Here is a 6,633-nt window from a genome sequence, read left to right on the forward strand (position 1 = left end):
ACATCCACCAAGCTAGCTCTCTTCCTCCCTTCAAAGCCCTACTGAGAGCTCACCTCTTCCAGGAGGCCTTCCCAGACTGAGCCCCCTTTTTCCTCTTCCCACCCCCTCCCCCCGCCCTACCTCCTTCCCCTCCACACAGCACCTGTCTATATATTTGTACGGATTTATTACCCTATTGATTTTACTTGTACATATTTACTATTTTATTTGTTTTATTAATGATATGCATATGGCTATAATTCTTTTTTGTTCTGATGATTTTGACACCTGTCTACATGTTTTGTTTTGTTGTCTGTCTCCCCCTTCTAGACTGTGAGCCCGTTCTTTGGTAGGGACCATCTCTTTATGTTGCCAACTTGTACTTCCCAAGTGCTGAGTACAGTTCTCTGCACACATTAAGTGCTCATTAAATACGAATGAATGAACGAATCCAGATAGTTCACTTGTCTGACTTGTTTCCACTGCTTTGAATTCTACTTGAAGTGTATTGTAAAGGAGAAATGGGTTACTAATTTTTAATCAACAAATGGTATTTATTGAGCACTTACTGTATGCAGAGCACTATCTGTGTAATGTAAATTTAAGCAGTGGTCTCCAGTCTCCTTCTGTTATCTGGGTGAGCACTCACATGGATCTAACTCTAGACTCTAGGTTCATTGTGGGCAGGGAATGTGTCTGTTGCATTGATATAGTGTCCCCCAAGTGCTTAGTACAGTGCTCTGCTCACAATCTAAGTGCTCAATAAACATGATCGATTGAGTGACTGACTAACTGATTTGAGCATTGAAGAGAAAAAGACGTGAGGGCATACAGTCTCCACCACTTGTCTGCTGTGTGACCTTGGGCAAGTCACTTAACTTCTCTGTGCCTCAGTTACCTCATCTGCAAAATAAGGATTGAGACTGTGAGACCCACATGGGAAAACCTGATTACCTTGTATTTACCCCAGCGCTAGAACAGTGTTTGGCACACAGTAAGTGCTTAACAAATACCATTATTATTATTATTCTCCATTCCAACCCCTCTTTGTGCATATATGATTGCTTCTTATTATTAATGAACCTCTGAAAGAGTTCTGTCAGTGAAAATTTTGTTGGCTACTGTGCTCCCTCGAGAGATAATGGGTAAGTAAAGATGAGGCTTTTGTTCCAGGGCACTGTTATTCCAAATACAAAAATACTGCATCGTGGCCTAGTGGAATGATCTCGGGCCTGGGAGTCAAACGACATGGATTCTAAGCTCAGCTCTGCTACATGTCTGTTGTGTGACCTCGGGCAAGTCACTTCACTTCTCTGTGCCTCAGTTACCTCATCTGTAAAATGGGGATTACTACTGTTAGCCCTTTGTGGGACTGGGCCTTGTCCCAACCTGATTACCTTGTAGGTACCCCAGCACTTGGAACGGTGCTAGGCACACAGTAAACCCTTAACAAATATCAAATTTATTATCATTATTGTCTCTATCTCAGCTCTTATAATATGGACTTTAGCACATAGTAAGCACTTAACGTGACATTATTATTATTTTAAAATGTGCGGGTGTGGAATTTAAATGAACAAATTGTGTCTTTACAAAGTATGAAAAAAAAGAACTAAGGAAGCTCCACCCCTTGAACTCCACACTGTGATTAGATGAAGAAGCAGAGAGAACAGTTAAGACACGGGTCAATTCAGGCTAAAAAAAATACTCTTCTAAGGTAGAATAAAGATTTTATATTCTGTCCTTCAGAATTCAAACTAGCTGCCTAAAATTGACTTGACAGACCCAGTAATGGGGAGAGCATTTGCACTAGAACAGTGCTTGGCACATAGTAAGTGCTTAACTTGGTAGGCCACTGCGTGTCCCCGCTGCTCCCGGGAGGATCCTCTCCTCAGAGCGCCACCATAGACGCCCGGGACTCCGTTCCCGAGAGGCCCAACCTCCCGCCATCACACCGCGTGGCCCCCGCTGCTCCCGGAAGGATCCTCTCCTCAGAGTGCCGCCATAGACGCCCGGGACTCCGTTCCCGAGAGGCCCGCCCGCTCGCCATCACACCGGGTGGCCCCCGCTGCTCCCGGAAGCATCCTCTCCTCAGAGCGCCGTCACAGACGCCCGGGACTCCGTTCCCGAGAGGCCCGCCCGCCCGCCCGCCATCACACCACGTGGCCCCCGCTGCTCCCGGAAGGCTCCCCTTCTCAGAGCGCCCTTATAGACGCCCCCTGCTTCCACCCCACCCCACTTAAGCGACCTTTCTTAAAGTGCCCCCCATCCCCCCACTTCCCAGTCCGGTCCTGACTGACTCTCCCCACCCCACACCGGCAAAAAGGCCCTTGTTAGCACCAAGTTACATTAACAACAACCTCATTCGCACCTACTCAACCCTCCCTTGCTAGTTGGCTGTTTGCTCCTCTCCCCAAATATCTTTGCTCCCTGACCCCCCTTAACAGGCCCACCCTACTCCAGCACATAATAGCTTGTATCTGCTCTCTGTGACATCATTATCTGCCAATTTTATTATTGCCATAGCATATTAATTATTTAACTACACCCTGTGATGCCATCGCCTACTTATATCATTACTACTGTTCTATTGCTTCTGAATCTCAATTCTTAACCTCCCGCTGTACTGTCACTCGCCCTACTGACCTCACCATGAACTTTCAATTCCCTTGCTCCCAACTGCCATTCCCATTCCTCACCTTCCCCTTCCCCTCTCCCACCCAGCTTTTTCCCTCCCTCTCCCCCACCAAGACCACTCCCCCTCTCCCCCTAACAAGGGGGGACACTCTGTACCAGCGCCAGTCCTCCACTCCTCCCTCCCGGCCCCCACCCTCCCCCTCTACCCGCCCACACCCCATCCCAGTTCACCTTTCCCATGCCAACCCTCTTTCCACTCTCCCCGCCCAGGCTCCTGCCAACTCATCCCAATCCAAACCCTCCCCACCCCTTGAACCCTTCCCCCTCCCTCCCCTCCCTCTACAGCTGCTGCCAAGTGTGGCCTCTGGAACCCCAGCTCCGTTTTAAGTAAGATCCCTTTCATCCTGGACCTATTCCTTTCCAGCTCTCTACTCTTCCTCGCCCTAACTGAAACAGGGCTGTCTCCAGACGACACGGTCTATTCTGCTGCTCTCTCCAGTAGAGGCCTCTTCTTCTCCCACTCCCCCAAACTCACCGGGAAAGGAGGAGGTGTCGGTTTCCTTCTCGCCCCCCAATGTCGTTTTCGCACTATCCCTCCTCCCCTTTCCCTTTCCTTCCCTTCCTTTGAAGCCCACATTATTCACCTCTACCACCCCCTCCAGATTCTTGTAGCCATCACCTACCACCCTCCTGGCCCCACCTCCAACTTCTTTAACGACTTTGACCCCTTCCTCACCTTCCTTCTCTCCTTTGCCATGCCCACTCTGATCCTCGGAGACTTCAACATCCACATGGATATCCCTGATGACTCCTCTGCCGCCCGCCTTCTATCTCTCCTCAACGCTGCTAACCTCTTGCTCCACCCCACCTCACCCACTCACCAACTTGGTCATACCCTCGACCTCATCATCTCCTGTCGCTGCACTGTGTCCACCCTCACCAACTCTGAAATCCCACTCTCTGATCATAATCTTCTCACCTGCCTCCTCACTCACACTCCTTTCCCCTGTAAATCCATATTACTCCCTCACAGAGATCTACGCTCTCTTGACCCCATCCATCTTTCTGAGCACCTCACACCCCACCTCGCCGTGCTCTCCTCTCTACCCAGTCTTGATGACCAGATTACTGCTCTCAACTCTACCCTTTCTACTCAGCTAGAATCACTCGCTCCCCTTTCCCTTCGCCGCTCTCGTACCACTAACCCACAGCCTTGGATCACTGCCACTGTCCGCCACCTTTGCTCTTATGCTTGAGCTGCCGAACGCTGCTGGCGAAAGTCTAAACACCATGCCAACCTCGTTCACTTCAAGTTCTTCCTTTCCTGCCTTAACTCAGCCCTCTCCTCTGCCAGACAAAACTATTTCTCCTCCCTTATTGACACCCATGCCCATCATCAGCCCCAGCTCTTCCGTACATTCAACTCCCTTCTCAGGCCCCCGGTTCCTCCCCCTCCTCCTACCCTCACCCTTAACGATCAGGCCTCCTACTTCATTAACAAAATTAAATCCATCAGGTCCGACCTCCCCAAAGTCACCCCCCCTTCCGCCCCGGCTCTCAACACTCTCTGTTACTCTCCCATCCTTCCCAGCAGTATCCTCAGAGGAGCTCTCCTCCCTCCTCTCAAGTGCTACTCCGGCCACCTGTGCTTCAGACCCCATTCCCTCTCATCTCATGAAATTTCTCGCTCCATCCCTTCTCCCCTCCTTAACTTCCATCTTCAACCGCTCACTCTCCACTGGTTCCTTCCCCTCTGCCTTCAAACATGCCCATGTCTCTCCCATCCTAAAAAAGCCCTCTCTTGACCCCACCTCACCTTCTAGTTATCACCCCATATCCCTCCTACGATTCCTTTACAAACTCCTTGAATGAGTTGTCTACACGCGCTGCCTCGAATTCCTCAACACCAACTCTCTCCTCGACCCCCTCCAACCTGGCTTCCGTCCCCTACATTCCACGGAAACTGCCCTCTCAAAGTCACCAATGACCTCCTGCTTGCCAAATCCAACGGCTCATACTCTGTCCTAATCCTCCTCGACCTCTCAGCTGCCTTCGACACTGTGGACCACCCCCTTCTCCTCAACACGCTATCTGACCTTGGCTTCACACACTCCGTCCTCTCCTGGTTCTCCTCTTATATCTCCAGTCGTTCATTCTCAGTCTCTTTTGCAGGCTCCTCCTCCCCCTCCCATCCCCTTACTGTGGGGGTTCCCCAAGGTTCAGTGCTTGGTCTCTTTCTGTTCTCGATCTTCACGCACTCCCTTGGTGACCTCATTCGCTCCCACGGCTTCAACTATCACCTCTACGCTGATGACACCCAGATCTACATCTCTGCTCCTGCTGCCTCCCCCTCCCTCCAGGCTCGCATCTCTTCCTGTCTTCAAGACATCTCCATCTGGATGTCTGCCCGCCACCTAAAGCTCAACATGTCCACGACTGAACTCCTTGTCTTCCCTCCCAAACCCTGCCCTCTCTCTGACTTTCCCACCTCTGTTGACGGCACTACCATCCTTCCCGTCTCACAAGCCCGCAACCTTGGTGTCATCCTCGACTCCGCTCTCTCATTCACCCCTCACATCCAAGCCGTCACCAAAACCTGCCGGTCTCAGCTCCGCAACATTGCCAAGATCCGCCCTTTCCTCTCCATCCAAACCGCTACCCTGCTCGTTCAAGCTCTCATCCTATCCCCTCTGGACTACTGCATCAGCTTTCTCTCTGATCTCCCATCCTCGTGTCTCTCCCCACTTCAATCCATATTTCATGCTGCTGCCCGGATTATCTTTGTCCAGAAACGCTCTGGGCATGTTACTCCCCTCCTCAAAAATCTCCAGTGGCTACCAATCAATCTATGCATCAGGCAGGAACTCCTCACCCTGGGCTTCAAGGCTCTCCATCACCTGGCCCCCTCCTGCCTCACCTCCCTTCTCTCCTTCTACAGCCCAGCCCGTACCCTCTGCTCCTCTGTCGCTAATCTCCTCACCGTACCTCGTTCTCACCTGTCCCGCCATCGACCCCCGGCCCACGTCATCCCCCGGGCCTGGAATGCCCTCCCTCTGCCCATCCGCCAAGCTAGCTCTCTTCCTCCCTTCATGGCCCTACTGAGAGCTCACCTGCTCCAGGAGGCCTTCCCAGACTGAGCCCCTTCCTTCCTCTCCCCCTCGTCCCCCTCTCCATCCCCCCCATCTTACCTCCTTACCTTCCCCACAGCACCTGTATATATGTATATATGTTTGTACAGATTTATTACTCTATTTATTTATTTTACTTGTACATATCTATTCTATTTATTTTATTTTGTTAGTATGTTTGGTTTTGTTCTCTGTCTCCCCCTTTTAGACTGTGAGCCCACTGTTGGGTAGGGACTGTCTCTATATGTTGCCAACTTGTACTTCCCAAGCGCTTAGTACAGTGCTCTGCACACAGTAAACCCACAATAAATGCTATTGATTGATTGATTGATTGATTGATATAGCATGATCTCAGCTCATTCAAAATTCAAGGATGCAGGGATGTGAGGCTTCTAATAATAATGATCGTATTTGTTAAGTGCTTACAATATGCAAGGCACTGTTTTAAGCACTGGGGTAGATACAATGTGATCAAGTTGTCCCACGTGGGGCTGACAGTCTTAATCCCCATTTTACAGATTGGTAACTGAGGCCCAGAGAAGTTAAGTGACTTGCCCAAAGTCACACAGCTGACAAGTGGTGGAGCCGGTATTAGAACCCATTACCTCTGTCTCCTAAGCCCGGCTCTTTCCACTGAGCCATGCTGCTTCTACCTGGCCAACAGAACTCCAGGGAAAGGGGAGGACCTAATCCTGAGTGATTTCTTTTCCATTTATGATTTGCCACTCAAGACATTCTGTGGAGTACTATATGGCACTCCAAAACCTATGACTAATGAAGTACAGGGGAGGATACAATAGATAGAATGTAGATTGTTTCCTGCTAAAATGAAAGACCTGAATAAATTATTGTACAATACATAATGTATTGAAATATAAGAGCAAAACAG

Source organism: Tachyglossus aculeatus, unplaced genomic scaffold (genome assembly GCF_015852505.1).
Source record: "Tachyglossus aculeatus isolate mTacAcu1 unplaced genomic scaffold, mTacAcu1.pri SUPER_30, whole genome shotgun sequence".
NCBI classification, from domain to species: domain Eukaryota; kingdom Metazoa; phylum Chordata; class Mammalia; order Monotremata; family Tachyglossidae; genus Tachyglossus; species Tachyglossus aculeatus.